We start from the raw sequence: 16,567 nt of genomic DNA on the forward strand, positions 1-16,567 counted from the left end.
TGGTCAGAAAGAGGTTTGAGGATCATAATTATGCTGGTCATCCCGGTGACCCCCAGATCAAAAGCAGTGTTGCACACATCTGTTTTAATTTTTGCCCTTTTTGAGTTGCAGAGCGTCTTTCACTGGAGCTAGCTGGCTAACTTTCCCCACATAACTATAGGTTAGCCAAGCTAAGCTCCGTTTAAAGTGACGTTAACAAGAAAAATTGCCACTGAACTATGACTCTTTCAAACTGAACCCGAACGCGACGCTCACTCCTCTGACTCCCAGGTTCCGCTCTTTCCTTGAGGCTCCTCGGCTGCTTGCATGAATAAGCTGATGAGCGGCAGAGCAGCTAAACCAAACTCAAAGACACGTTCTGCTGGGGAAGAAGAAATGCTAACTTGCACATTTTTCTCGCCGAAGTTTGTAACGGTGAATGACTGATGGCTGCTAAACACGCGGAAACATGGGAGAGGGTCCGTCGGACCTCATCCGTTCCTTTATTTATTATTGAGAAGCAACCAAACACAAGTGTCTGACTTGTAAAACTGGGAAATTTTGATTTATTCATAGCACTGTTTTATATTGATGGCTGCGTTGCGAGTCACTGATTTTTAGCCAGAATCGACCAACTTGAACGTGACCTTTGAATACTTTTTTTCATCCCTCCGAAACGGACTTCGCCGGATTAGCAACAGATTAACAATATTGCACTGAGAATTGTGTTTGTGTGTGGCTCTGGGGAGTGGGGGAAGCCAATTGTCATTGGATGTCATATCTGATATCGTCACAGGGCCACCGGAGCTCTATTATTCATGAGATCAATGCCAAAACTTAACCAGGCCCGATACAGGAGAACCTGTCCCCTGGAGGTTTTTCCCTCAGTTACTCTGACCTTCCACTACGAACGGCTCTCACCAGATTATCTTCCCTTCACGCTTCTCTCACAGACCGAGCTGTGAGACTCATGAACGTGAAAAGTGAGAGCGTTCACCCCAAGGGACGACAACTAGTGAGAGACACCGAGAGGGAGACACCCAGCACACAGGCTGGTCTATAATTATACAGTAGGGCCACTCCTACCTGTTTCCAGGCATGATAAAATCTCAACACTGCTGCTCTTAAACAAAATAATACAACAATTTGTGTATTGTCACGCTAACAAACCTGAGTATGTGATTATGCTGAAAGTATTCGGGTTTCAAACAAGAACGAACCTGTTTGGGGTCAGGACATTAGCGGGTTGAGATGAGCTGAAGCTCCGTTGCGGCCCCTGTTGCTGCGCCGCTGCGGACGCCTGCGCCTTCGTCAGCTCAGTTGGTGATGGAGGCCGCTTCCTGTTTCGCAACGCCGCGCTGCGCAAAAGCATGTTTTTCCGTGCAGAAACCAGAAGCCACCACGCACGCAACGCGATGCCTCGCAAGGCCCATCAAATATTCATATTCCACCAAACACGGCGCAAATGAAACAGAAAACAGGTGCGAGTGTCAAGGGGTCACGGTAGGGGTCAGATAGCTGGCCGAACCAGGGTCCGGAGACACTTCAGCACCTCTGTGGGGGCATTCGGAGTCTGTTTGGAGGCTCCAAATCATCATCCAGAGTTCCAGCAGGCCTGAAAAGAGAGGACAGAAAGTCTTATCTATCACGCTGCCATGGCTGAGTGCTCGTGACTAAAGCGCACCCAAAGCATCGGTTCACAACTGGAACGACTGTCACATGATCAGCCTTTGGACCAGTTTCTACCCAGAAAAGTTCGCTGTGTGCATCTCTGAGATGGACGCTAATATCCATCACACATGGGTGGTTTATTATGAGGACAGTGATCCCCGTCCACCCTGCCGACTCGTGACCCCCCCCCCCCCGAGAACCGAGCGGCCTGCACCTTCACCGAGGACGCCGGTGTGTGTCACTGTCAGTCGTCTCCGCCGTGACGTCTCCGCCTGTGCGCGGAGGGCCGGACGGTGATGTCAGCACACAGGCCGCGGCCGCGGTCGGATCAAGCCCTGTGGTTTTGGGACCGTGTGGCGCTCCGGCAGCTGGAAGAGTCTCCCGAGGGAGAGCTGGGAATGTGGCCACAATACTGGGAGAGAGAGCGAGAGACGGCAACCGGGACCGCAGCATGTGCTCAGCGGACGCAGTTCCTACAGCATGTGCCTCATTGTTGTACGCAAGCATTAGAGTCGTTAAACACAGGAAGACGCGGTGACGCTCTCTGGCCGCCCGCCTCCGATACGGCTCCAAGCTACTCAGCGTTCTCCACCCCGACCCTGAAAAGAAAAGAAAAATCCGCCCTCCCGCACACACATGGAAAACTACCATTGAGTCCGCGTGTTCGAGCGTACGGTGGGTCAATAGTTGTATTTTGTGTGTGCATGCGCAGGTGTGTATGCGTGTGTGCGATTGCGTGTGTGTGTTTGGGGACAGTGAGGACATGGTGGCAAAGCAAAGTGGTGTAAACACACTCATACGCGCCTCTCCTAACACGTGTGAGGATAAACATTGATTTACTTGACTGACGTTAACACCCTGTTGAATAAACACACACCTCGACTCACAGGTGCGCACTTATATACGACACCTGACCGGGGCCTATGGGCTCCGCGCCTGCGCCCGCGGACGTCTGGTTGGCGGCGGCAGGCCCAGCAAGCATCAGTCCTGGGTTGAGAGCGGCGCGGCTGCGGCCCCCCCACACACACATACCTGTATTATGGTTTGACAGTGTCTGCTTGTCAACACGGCGCCGTGTCACGGTGGCCCAAGGGGGACAAAACAGACGCAGGTCACACAAACGCTCCCACTGCGTCCCTGCTTTTAATCTCGTTCCAAGTCACCCCTCTTCCTCTTTCATCCCCGGCAAAGAAGCAAACTGGGAACATTTTCGATGGGTAAATATTGTGAATGAACACCGTGTACAATAGTTCTTGTCTGCTCATCAAGATCAAAGAGGAGCCCGAGGCCACAGAAGTCCATTTGCACAGATCATAGAGACAGCAGACCCGAGACCAGACGCAGCGGCGTTCTGCCAAACGGCGTACAGGCAAAATGCTGAAAGCTATAAGCTGCGACGGTTGACAGGAGACAAGAGCAACAGCTTATTCTCAGGTATCAAAAGGTTGAGGCGCCGTAAGAGGCAGCACGATGGACTTTTACTAATGTAGCAAGAGAAACTCCGTTTGAGAACATCACCTCGGGCAGAAGAGAGTGCGTCAGAACTGGATATAAAAATGGATCTGTGACTGCACTGTGTGTGTTTGTGTGTGTGTGTGTGTGTGTGTGTGTGTGTGTGTGTGTTCTGGTCATTTTTTGCCTGTTTTCTAGCCTTACCTAATAGGCTGGTTTACAAACTTCCCTGTCGGATGTTTGTCAGATGATCCACTGAGCGCAAGTGAAAATTTTACAGATGTGAAACGGAGCGGGGACGGCTTTGTTTAAAGTGGGCTTTTGTCTGTTTAATTGGTTGCCCGGGTAACGGGAGCAGAGAGGGTTTTTCCTGCACAGGTGACCATTATTGTCCTAAATCCAACCAGAGGACAGACGCCGTGTGTTCTATGTTCCCTCCCGTCGTTCCTTCGTGTTCCCCGTTCTAACGCGCGGGTTCTGCACGCGTGTGCGCCTTGAATAAACTCCGAGGTGCTTCGAGGAGACGTCCTGAGTGTGAAAGGTGGAGGGCAGCTGGGCCGGAGAGGCGTGTGCAGGAAAATGCTGGAGGATAAGGCGTGTTCCCTTTGGCAGCGCGGCGACAATCCGCTGGTGCCATCTGATGCCGGTGTTTGTGACGGTACAGCGGTGTGCAGCAGAAACTGAGAAAAGATCCGGCTGCTATAAATAGGCTTTCTGTTAAAGGGGCACGTTGTAAATATAGTGCCCTGGTGTCGTGTCACTTTACACCCGCCTCATCACGCCCTCTTTATGGTCACAGTCCCAACTTCTGATGAGATCCCCTTAACAGTTTCATTATTCCAGACTGCGTCACGAACACTGGAAAAAGGAGGTGAAATCACTGGGAAAGAAAGAATGAAAGAAAGCGCTTCTGTAGAACGGCCCGTGTGTGTGTGTGCGTGTGTGTGTGTGTGTGTGTGTGTGTGTGTGTGCGCTCATGGAACTCAGTGTCTGCTGCAGATATGCGAACCTTCCAAGTTTCCACCTTTATTCTCCTCATCTTTTCCCCCCGCTCACCCTTTTTTTTTCTTCGCTCCACAACACACAACTGGACCGACCTGTTAAGGCTTCAGGATGTCGTCCTTGGAGGACGAACACGGAAGTGTGTGTGATGCACGTGAAATTTACGACCTGCTCGTTCAGACCTCATGTTTACATTGTGATACATTGAGCCAGGCAGGTTTTGTGTCGGTCTCTGAAAACCTGTATATACATATAAACCTATATGAATATATGATCTCACTTAATGAGACCTTGATTGTTAAATAACAAATAAAATCTATTTTCACTGGTTCCATTGTTGTTATCTTTTCCCTTTTTCTCATGTCCACCCCCTCTCCATTCCTACTTCTCCTCTTGTTTCATGTTTAATCTTTTCTTTTCTTCCAATTCTTCACCTCTCTTCATCTTTTCTGTCCACACACTCCTTTATCTTTTCTCCTCACGTCTCCATTCTCTCCTGCCCCCCCTATTGTGGCCTCACTTTTCTATTCTTTTCCTATTTCTTTTCTTTTCTCCTTACGTTACCTGTCTATAAACCTGTGTGTGTGTCCGTGTGTGTATGTATGTGTGTGTGTGTGTGTGTGTGTGTGTGTGTGTGTGTGTGGGTGTGTTCTTGTACTTGCTACATAATTGAGTAGCAATATACTCATTCTACTAGCAAAGTGAGGACATTTTGTGGGCAGTGATGTCCTCAAAACCTTAAATATCTGTTTGAGGGTTAAGACGCGGTTTTAAGGTTGAGGGTAGAATTGACTTAGTTTAGTCCTTTAGTTGTGATGGTTGAGGTAAGGATGCATTATGTCTGGCAATCCTCACAAGGATACCAATACAAAGATATGTGTGTGTGTGTGTGTGTGTGTGTGTGTGTGTGTGTGTGTGTGTGTATTGCGCGCATATATCTGTGTGTTTGTGTGTGTGTCTGTGTATAAAACGAAGAATTGAGGTTTTTTTCGTTTTGCGTCTTGTTGAGCATGAACAAGTAGCTTCTTACATGAGAAAAGTCAAATATGATCCAAAACTTTCACTCGCTGTCCCACACTCGCACAAAAACACACGCACATACACTCACTGACGCAACAGCCACTGGTCATGTTCCCAAGGCCCTGTTCTCAGAGCAGTCTGACTGGAGGCCTTTGTCTGAGCTCACTTTAAAAATAAAACTGGAGCAGAGTTACTACACACACGCACGCACACACACACACACACACACACACACACTGTGCATGAACTAAGCCTGACCTAAGGTGGAAAAGAAGCCCACTGCCAACTCATGATGCCGTCTATGTGTGCTCCTGCACTGTATTCTTCTGTGTATAGCTCCATTCACTCTTCTCCTGACACTGTAATTATAGGCTTGTATAACACCCCTGTGTACATGAGCGCACACACACACCCATATTCTACATGTATTTTTCTCCAACCACGATTGTTGCACCTGTCATTTTACAGCTGCACGCAGGAACACGATCCTCTGAAAGGATCCGCGCTGAGCTGGTCTCCAGAAGTCCTGGGAGGTGGAAGAGACTTTGTCTTGTCGGAGATCTACTCCACGTGCGTTCCCAGTTCTCCCCGTACCTGCAGCGACTTCCCGGATCAGGGTCCAGTTTCAACGCAGTAACAACAGCCACCAACATGTCACCGCTCAACCGCTAATCTGTCTGAATCTGACACTGTTACATTCACGCTATGTTAAAAGACGCATGGCTCGAGGACCCAACATTTTATGGACTGTGTGTTGTCCATCGCCAGTAGAGGTCCTCGAGGACCCACATGGACCTGAGACCTCACCTGGGGACCACACGGGATCAGGTCAGGGAGGTCTTCGTCCCGAATTCCGATGGTAACAGACACTCTGTAAATCAAGACCTGTGATTCCACCACTAACGAACCCATTAATGAGCAAATGATCAGCATTATAATAGCAGATTATGTTGCAGTTAAAACATCTCATTTACGCTGCTGCTCTTCAACACAGAGATAATTCCCCGAGGCGGTGTCAGCATCTATCCGGGTCGCCCCTAGAGCTCCCCTAGAGGCATTCCGGGCTCCGTCCAGCGTGGCCAGAGGGGTCACACCTCCCTTCAAGTTTGGGATCCTCCCCTTTTGCTGATATTTCTGAACCACTGACCCAGAACCAAAGAGCAAAGGAAGACGAGATACTTGATTTGGGTCAAGGTTGCAGGTGTCCTGTGATATGTGACCTTTGGGCTAATGTACGGTGATTGCCTTTTTGACTGCTTTACTGATAAAGAAGTCCTGTAAGTGCTGACGGCTACATAAACGCATGCACATATAACCAACTATTCCCGGACCCTGAGTGACATCCTGGCCCGCTTTCACATGTTCGGCGTGACACGGCATGACCGGCCACATCACAAGGCAAACCCTACTCAGAAACTCTCACACGAGCCATGGGACAGGGGGGCATCCAAGGGGGACACCTGCTGGATCAGGCGCTTCTACGCCACAGAGTGTGATGTAAACCGATCCACTATGTCAGCCATGTGTTTGCTGCTATTAGTGGCCGGTGAAAACACACTACCTCCGTTTAATACTGTAACTCAGCGCGGGCGGGCACCGCTATATTAACGCACACTCACGCGGTGGCTGTCACACATAACTGGTCGGGTTTCATCAGCGCCAAACCTCGCCAGCAACACATTATACAAGCAGGATTGAACGGCCCAATTACACACACACAGACAGACAGACACACACTCGTTGGCCATGGCTCCCAGTAGTGTCCTGTTAAGCAGACGCTTTAAAGGACACCCTGGAGAGGGGTCCTTTTCGCAGTAATACTGCCCAGCAGCACTTACCACGGACCCGGTGTTTCACTCCCACTGTAGTAAAGCATGATGAGGGTTCTCAGTTCCAAAGCGGCCCACTCTTCTCTCCCCACGAGTGGGGCAAGAAGAGTCTGTCATGGACACAGCACTCCACCGGCTGCGCACTCCAAAGCGCTCAGTCAGCAGCCGAGCACCACGAGTGCCAGTGCTCAAATATGAGTGAAAGAACAAGTGGGACTGAGCGATAAGTGTGAAACATTTCTGATTATTCTCAAATAGATCGCGCTGAAAGTGGCGAACACGCGGAAAATCCCAGAGCACAAACAGAGACCGGCCACGGTTCCACTTGGAATTCAGGCAGCTTTTGTTTACATGTGCATGATTGGAAAAGCTGTAGCTATTTAACCAATATTTAAGGAAATCAATCCAAAACTGCGTTTCACCCAGTGTTTGTTGCTGGAAGTGTGAATTCAGACAAAACCCCCATCCGAAATGTTGCGTTCGTGGACCTCAACACAGAATCGGGGGTGAGAAGAAGCTGAAGCTCTGTGGACTTCAAATCACATTAAATGTAGCTCAAACTCAAATACAGAGTTCCCCAGTTTTAGTCCGTTCACTATGGATCAATATCTCATGATATGCTTCTGTTTCGATGGGAAACAAACTATTTTTTTTACATGCGGTTTTAAAAAAACATATCCTAAAAAAAATACGGGTCATCCAGAGTTAAGCAGCCTGGATCTGCCAGCGTGGCATTACACCTTCCAGGTTAGGTCGTGACCCGTAACCTTTACATCGGCATGTGATCACAGAACAAAAATCTGGTCCTCACGCTGCTGCTGTCGCTCCATCATGACATGTGCGAATGTCATCTCCTGTAGCTGGTCCAGATATTTGATTCCAGCGTTAGCGGTGCAGATATTATGTTTCAGAAGCTCTACTCCCTTCCTGATTCCACATTCCAAAAAAAACCCAATCAGACAGGCAAGAGCGAGACCACCAAAAGAGACACATTCTTCCAGCAGGTTCCTCCCGTCCACCTCGCCTCTTCTGACCATATTGTGTGTATGCTCTCCTCTCCTCTGTGGAATTCCCATGTGTTTGCCAGCTCAGCGTCACCGATGAAATTCATCGCTCGCACTGCGGGATTGCAGCCACATTCCCAAAAACCAGGCCAGGACACAAATTCTGCTCGTTCAAACGGAACACCGGCTGTGTTGGAGCGCCTGTGTGCGAGTGTGTTCATCGGATGATCATCTAGACAGTTTGAGCACAATACTAAGCACTTAGGAATCATGATGCTAGTCCACGGGATGCCTGGGATTCCTTCCGGAAACCTTGTTGGCCGACAGAGAGGGTGAATTAAAGTCCAGCGAGTTTGTGTGTTTTAAACAGACCGAGAAAGTGAGGGGTTACATCAGCTATCTCAGACTTTCCTTTTGAGGCGAGAGACGGCTGGATCTCCTCACGAGACTAGAATTATGGGACAGTTATTCGGCGGAGCCTATTATGGTATGAGGACACACCACATCTCCCCCTCACAGCCGACACACACAGCCACACACAGGCAGAGAGCGTTACACCATCGCAGGTGATAGAAATCAGACGGTCCCACAGTTATCAGAGCAGAACAACGCGATGCCGAGGATTCCGAAAATACCAAAGTGGTCAGGTCTTGTTCCTCAGTGCAGAGGAATCTGCCGCCGTTACCTCACAGCTGAAGAAAGTATAATAAAGCTAAATATATAATTTCGTATTATGCCCATGAAGTCATGAAGAGGAAAAAGGAAAGTAGTTCACGTTTGAAAGCTGCATAGAGAAAAGAAGTGTCAGCATATCAGCAGCTGAGAAGCAACAGGACTAATTAAAAAAATACACCTCAACAGGATTTTTAGACTTTTAGACTTTTTAGGAGCTATGAAATTTGTTCAATTAATATTTCTGAATGAATTTGTTGTTGTCTGGTTTGTAAAATTTTAATTAAGATTAATTTTCTGACTAACTCAGTAGGTAAATGAAAATGAAACGAAAATGTTCACAACAGAATTGGGACGGAACACAGTGGGTGTAGATCAGCCTCTGCTGTCTAGACCATAGGAACTCGTGGTGACATCAGTCTCACAAACACGTCGAATGCCCACGGCTCTACGTTTAGATAAGTCCTAGAGTGACGTATTCTACTGAAAACATCCTGGTGTGGTGACAGTCATGTGACTGGAGCTCGTTCTTAGAAGTTCGTTTTTGTTGACACCAAAAGCATCTTTAATATCATGTCTTATTTAACCAGTTCTTCCCTTATTTCTTGATTGAAATGAATAAAAACACATAAATAATGTAATTATTTGAGGATTTGGTGCCTTGCTCAAGGTACCTTGGCAGTGCTGAAGGTGTCCTGGCACTACCGGAACACCTACCAGAACCCTCTGCTTCTGAACCCAGACCCTTCTCAGTTACATCATGAATATATCCCACAATGCATTTCTTTCATGCTGTCCGTTACAGCCACCCCTCTCCGATTGCGGCCTTGTTTTAAAAAATAATATCACGGTAGTCACCATCCAGCGTAATTAATTATGACAAACATAAAGATGTCACATGGATTTTACGCTGCCGAGTTTCAATAAACCGGAATTGCTCCTCCACGCACGTCTGGATCATCTTTCCCTCGATTATCATCTGTCCGTCTGCGTGTCTGTGTCTCGAACACCCGCTGACGTCGCCAGTACAAAGGGTTCTGGATCGGGTTCCCCACGACAGCAACAGCCGATATTAACATCATGTCCCAAACTGCACGGAGGCACACCTCACAGGCAGGGAACACGTGCACACGTCGGAGACTGGAGGGGCAGATTGGGAGTCGATGACATGAAGACATGTTTGTCAGAACTGGCACAAATGTAGCAACAACTGGACCGCAGCCTCGGTCCAAGCAGACAGAACTATGGACGGGGGCAGGGGACCAGGAGAAGGGTTGAGCTTGGGCTTCGCGCTCTTCCTCCGGACTTGAGCGATCATGCGGCCTGTGCGCGTACTTGCCGTCACAGCTCCTGCGGCGCGTGCGCTCCCGAGGCGGACGGCTGTTATAACCGTCTTCTTATGCCCGTAAGTATCAGCGCTAGTTTGACAGCTGAATGAGGGGGCAACAGCGATAAAGAGGGCAGTTTATCTTAATAAAGCGGAAGTCATACTGATGAATGCTTTGGTCTCAAAATGACCCACTCTGTGTGCGTGTGTGCGTGTGTGTGTGTGGTCACACGGAGGCTCCCAGCACTATTATAACGAGCATACGGTCGGCGTCACACACAGCTCACATTAACCCGTTGGGTGTTTCTGTGTTTGTGAAATTACATCTTTGAATCTGTGTGTCTATTGTATATTTCTGAGAATGCATGCTGGCCTCCCCATCCAATAGGAAGACATAGATTAAGTGCTTTTAATGCCTGATTATGTGCGATGAGTCAGAACAAGAACGGGGCAAAGGTTTTGGCTCAGAGCTATGACTTGAGTGCCGCCCTCCTCTTCCGGTCCGGACTCGTCATCCGCCTCTATCGGGCCCGCATAATCCAGACCCTCGTTCAAAATCTGCAGCGCCCTGGGAGAAATCGCGTTCTTCAGTCTTCCCTCACAGTCCCACAGCTGTTCAATAAGGACTATTCATTGCAGAAGGCAAAAACAGAACGGATCATTGTGCTGCAAGCATTTATACAGAACTTAGGGTGATTGGGAGGTGAGCAACCATCCCCGAGAAGCCTTGATTCAGGCTCACAGAGGGGGAAAAAAATGTAAAGGGACACAATGAGATGTTTCAAATGCAGCTTCTGTCTCTGAAGAACCGCTGTCAAATATCCCATAATCTAACACCCCTCTCCCTGCTCCCATCTCACTCTGCTGCTGGAACAAAATCCATAAGTGCCTGCTGCAGATAGCTAACCTGGCAAGCATGTGAAAGCCTGTGTGTGTGTGTGTGTGTGTGTGTGTGTGTGTGTGTGTGTGTGGGTGGGTGTGTGTTCCGCGGGCTGTCCCACAGGGAATACATGCGTCTCGTCTGTGAGTCACGGGCAGGGTCTGTGTCTGTAAGAGTCCATCAGAACTCATCAGCATCAACGTCCTCAAGTTCACCTCAGGCAGACACACACACACACACACACACTCGCGTTGTACATCGTTAAACTTCCCCAGAGCTGTGCAACCCTCCCCGAGTCCCCTCAAGCTGAAACCTCAGTGTCTCCCCTCCCTTCTCTCCCCATGTCAGACAAACCGTCCACTAGCGCTGGACAACTGTTCGCATATGCTTTTCATCCGAGAAAACCCACAGAGATGCTTTGAAATGCATATAAACACACACACACACACACACACACACATATATATGCTCATGAATTCATCATTATTAAAAATGGGAAACTACCGCATACTTGATCCGGATTTCACCATCACTGTTGCCTTGTGATCAGTGCAGCCCTGCGCAAAGAGCTTTTGATAACCTTGATTTCCTAAAAAGGAAAGAACAGCTGGGTCCGTTTTGACCTTTGACCCCTGATGTGGCAATGATTATATAAGTACCTGCTTTTTGTTTTTCTGATCGTCTAATGCGTGCGGTGCAAGGATCCGATCAGTAGCCACCGCTGTTCTGGGAATCATTCTGGGAATCGTACGCGTTTTTGGTAGGACCAGCCAGGGGACACGTGCAGAATGTGCGCGGCCACGCGATGATCAGGTTAACCCCGCACACGGGACGCTGTGAGTGGAGCTTCAGCTTCCGAGTACTCCAGCAGGGCTCTCCGCTCTGAGAGTCATTATCGTTCTATGACACAGATGAATGGGGCATTAGCATAAGTGCGGCGCACATGACAGATAAAACCAACTCGCGGTTGCTCCCTGTGGTTGCTTCCGTCCCAAAACGCGGCGCCACTTCTGGCGCGCCGCCTGTTGAAGTGACCCACGCGCGTCCAGTGGGCGCGTGACTTCAACATCCTCGGCGCGCTTCCTCTTGTGAAAAGAGGAACGGCTATTGTAGTCAGTCCCCTCCACTGGTATCCAGGCTGAGCTCGTGCGCGAGGCAGAGAATAAAAGAGAAGGGAGCAGCTCTGCAGAGCGTCGCTGCCCAGCGCATGTGAAGAGCCACTATGTGGACTTGTGGCCTTGTTTGGAGCGTCCCCCCGTGTGTTGTCTCATGAAGGGCCTCTCAGAGAATTCAAATCATCCCCCCTCCCCCCCAACAAAATTGGTCTTTCAGCACCTGGAAAATGAATGTGGGTGAAAGTGGCATCTGAAGGTCTTCCATCCTTTTCAAACGATAATTTCCAGCATCTATACGTCCGGCGCTGTTCCTGGCATGCGATCAGGGGTTCTGTGGAGCCAGAGCCGAGTGCGTAGGGGAAAGTCTCTTCCTCCACTCAGCCCTGGGTTTACTCTCTACGACTCGCCCAGTCTAAGTCCTGAATTCCTTCTCATCGCTGTTGACTCACCAGGAAGGAACAAAAATAGCAGGGGGATCCTTGGCACGTAGGAGGTGTCCTCCTAACGCAGTTGCGTTGAGCCACTTAAGCACCTTAACGCAGGGAATCACTGGGGATTGCCCAGTCCATCCACCCATCCAGCAATAACTGGATCAGCATGAGTACGAGGAGACCCAGGCAGCTAAATAATGTCCTAATTGGATTAGTGAGTGTGGCTACATCATGTGTGTATGTGTGTGCGTGTTGACAGGGTCTCCCCAGCTTACCTCCACCCTGGTGTGTGTATTAAAGCTGCTGAAGCAAGACGTCTGAGTGACGTCACTGTCATAAGCAGATGTCCGGTTAGCATTGTGACCCGATGACTGGCTTTTTCCTGCTGCAGCGGCAACACCAGGCAAGAGATTCCATCAGCAGCAAATGCGTGACGTCACTGGGTTCCAGGAGGAAAGACAGGGAGAGGAAAGGAATAATTTACCTGACAGCCCCAGGGCCGCTAATAAGCCGCCGTCCCCGGGGAGCTGAACCACGTCCAAGTCTCGATGGAGAGACGAGAACCCCGGAAACTCAACACAGTGTGCCCATTACTGCGATTACATAACTCCATAACTAGTTAAACAAAAGTACGGTTCAGCTCTACAGAGGGCTGCGATGCTCCAGAGTCCTGGACATGGTTATCGTGTTCCTGTTGCTCTGGACTAGTGAGTCCTACTAAACTAAAAACCTTAAAATAATCTTCACTGATTCTCTTTTTCCAGGGGATAGAAAGGCACCGTCTGCTTGGCTGTGCAGATGTAACCATTTACTTCACTATGTGCTAAATTCTGCCAACCTTGTATATTTTTAAGGGCGAACGTTGAAATTAAAGTCCCCCCCCATTATTACCTGCTCGCTTGAGCGAAGTCTGAATGGAGTTTGCCTCCCTGTTCCTGTGTGTGGGCGAGTGAGCGAGGGGGGGGGGGGGGCTGGCTCGCTAAAGATGCCAATCCATAAGCCCCATCGACAAAAAATAACTTGCTGTTCCTCAACCCGGAAAAATCAGTGGAGGATAAACACTCAGCCTGGACGTCCTCGAGAGCAAATGCACGAGCAGACGAGTCCACGCGGAACTGCGCCGAGCGGAAAGTCAGGAATGCTGATTTTAGTGAGATTCTTTTGAAGGATTCAGCACAGAGGGGTGCAGTCCATCCGTGCTACCACAACTACAAATCTAATGGCCTGGCTGCTTAAATTGAAAATTTTAAAGTAATACACAATCACAAATGAGAAAACGGTGCTAATCATGAAGGCTAACGGAGTAGCTAGCCTCTCTGTGATGTGTTGGAAACGTTTCCTCATTTGACCTGCTGGATGATGTGACTTATGGCTGATAATGGCGCTCTCTGAACAGGCTGATTTTAGGCTGCCGGCGGCTCGTAAAGTCACCTCGGGTTGAGAGTTTGACCGCCATCGCACACAATCCCAGCGTACGTGTTGGTTTCCCACGTGTTTTCCTCCCACAGTCTAAAAGCATGAATTCTGAAGTGAATGGGAGCTTTTTAACTTCGTGCGTGTGTGTGTGTGTGTTCTGTGATGTGACCTGTCCATGGAACAAACACCGATGCCCCCAGCTTTATTTTAACACTCTACGCTGGTAAAAGGTACAACTTTGATCCTTTGATCCAGAACCGTGATGAACAAGCGTTGGACTCTCACCACTTTATCACCTGGTGGGTGTTTCTGGGGCATAATGAGGATAAACCAATCAGATTTCCACCTGTTGATTCAGGATGTTTTTCTCCGTGGTCGGTGGAACGACTGCGACACAAAACCAGGGTGAACATGCAGTCGCATGGATTATATCATCAAAATAAGCCATTGTTTTGAAAATGAAGCCGGTTTTAAGGCGTTTGCGGATCCAGGTGCCGTGAAAAACAACTTCACACCTACCAAACGACGCCACAATCTTGTTGACTGAGCGTGTGTATGATTATGGGATTGTGTGTGCGGGTGTTAAGTACCACGTGTCCTTTTTGACAGGCCTCTGTCATCACGCTCTTTCATCCGAAGCGTCCGACCAGCAACAGGAGACGACTGCAGAGAGCTGTAACCTCAGCCATGCTGGGACCGCCTACGCAATATATCTCATTAAAGAAACACAACCTCCATCATTTTTAAACCCCCATTCAGCCCCACATCAGTCAAACGCCACCTCCCGCATTCCCACACACGTCCTCGTGTGCGTCCTGACAGCACGCGGGTTATTAAGCAGGACCGTGCATGCCCCGCCACATTCACCCCCAAATAATGCATCTGCCAGCTTTGCACGGATTCCTCCAGACTGCGGTGGGTTGGTGGAGTATCTGAGCATAAATACCTTCCAGCCGCTCTCCGAGGGGGCCGGTGTTACACACGAGCAGGCGATTTGACGCTCAGGTTGCGCAATGACCGCTAAACAGTCCTGACAGCAAGTGAAAAAAAAAAACCATTGCAGACATGTGAGGAACTCTGCAAACAGCTTCAAACAGTCGCGGTTGATTTATGTGATGCGAGCACTCCGAGTGGCGTCCGTTTTGTTACACTTTACCACAGGACACGTTGTAAAACTGTACGGTGGTGGTTCAGAAGGTGACAGATTTGTTGATTTCTTGGCCTTTTCCTCTCGAGTGAGTCAATCACTGTAGAGTTGTGAGTGTGCTGCAGCAAACAGTCGTTTCTTCGTCAACGTCAGCTCTTTCACGTCATTTGGGGAAAAATGAGCAGATTTTTTTTCCCCCCGTGGAAACAGGATGTAGTTATCAAGGCCTACAGAGACCCCCTCCACATGTGCAGACAAAAATACACGTTCACAACTTCCTTAAATACGCACAGGCTGTGCGATTGATAGGAGAGGCTTAACCAATAAGAGGAAGGAGGAGGGCAGAAGAGCAGGAAGTGTGTGGTCACACTGTATGAATGCATCATCAGCACAGACAGAAATAGCTCCATCAGAGAGTAAACAACACATCTCATTCATAAAAAAAAGGAGAAAAAATAGCCAGCGTTGCGCCTACTCCCCAACAGTTTGACAAAAGAATTAAAGCAGAAAGCAACAAACGAATGCACGAGAGGGAAATTTATGCAAATGCCAGGCGAATATGAAGCAAGAAGTCTGAAGAGGGCATCACATGTTCGTCAGAGATGGCTGCAGTTTACTGGTTTGGAAAACACCACAAACCTGCGTCACGTAGTGAGACACCACCCTCCCACTCTCGCCCTCAGCAAGGCTCACACACACACGTACTGTACGTGTGTGCGCACGCACGTGTACCGCACACGCGTAAATGTACAGCACACTTGTTTCATCGCAGGCGCACGGTAGCATTTAGCCAAACGGCCGTGCGTTCGCCGGGGTCAACAGCTGCTGCTGAGCCCACTCATTGTGCCGTGACACCTAACTGGTTTCCACTCACACACAGTCCAACACACGCACACAAACGCGACCACGTAATGGCAGATAAGGAAAGAGTTGAGCGTTGTCATGTGTGCACGCATGTCCGCGTCTGTCAGAAAGAGGAAGTGATGCAAGCTAGATGTTTTATTTTTAGACAATTCTACATCTTACTTCTCTTTCCAGGACAAGAAAACGCACCGCACGGATACACAGCGGCAGTTGGTGAAAGTACACACTTCCTCGCCGCAAACACCGACCCATTCTTCCAGTGGTGGATCTGACACCTCTGTGTCTGAACGCACAGAAACACATCAATCGCCGTCACACAAAGAATGAGCAATAAACAGTGGTTATTTCATTCGGGCTCCTAATGCTAAACGGTGGGCCAGGTTTTTCGTCTACAGTGATATTTTGACCAAATATGGCGCGGGCGCGCGCCAAAAGTTGATACAACACGTGGGCTATAAATAAGACAATCGTATGCAGTACACGTGTACTTCAACAGACACACATGCCCACACACAGTTTCATCAGCATCACATGAGCAACAGAGTAACGACTCTCAACGCCTAATAAAGCTGTGACACTGCAACACTGATGTCACATGATTGGGACAGAGTAGGTGTTCTTACTTCCATTTACATCAGATGGCATCAAAACGAAACCAGCGTGTGCAACTCGAGTGGGCGACGTTGTCACTTGATTAGTGGACCGCAAAACTGCGTGGCGGAGGAAAAATGTGGAGAAAGTCCTCGCTGGGAATGTGC

Source organism: Takifugu rubripes, chromosome 7, assembly GCF_901000725.2.
Source record: "Takifugu rubripes chromosome 7, fTakRub1.2, whole genome shotgun sequence".
In the NCBI taxonomy this organism is placed as follows: Eukaryota; Metazoa; Chordata; class Actinopteri; order Tetraodontiformes; family Tetraodontidae; genus Takifugu; species Takifugu rubripes.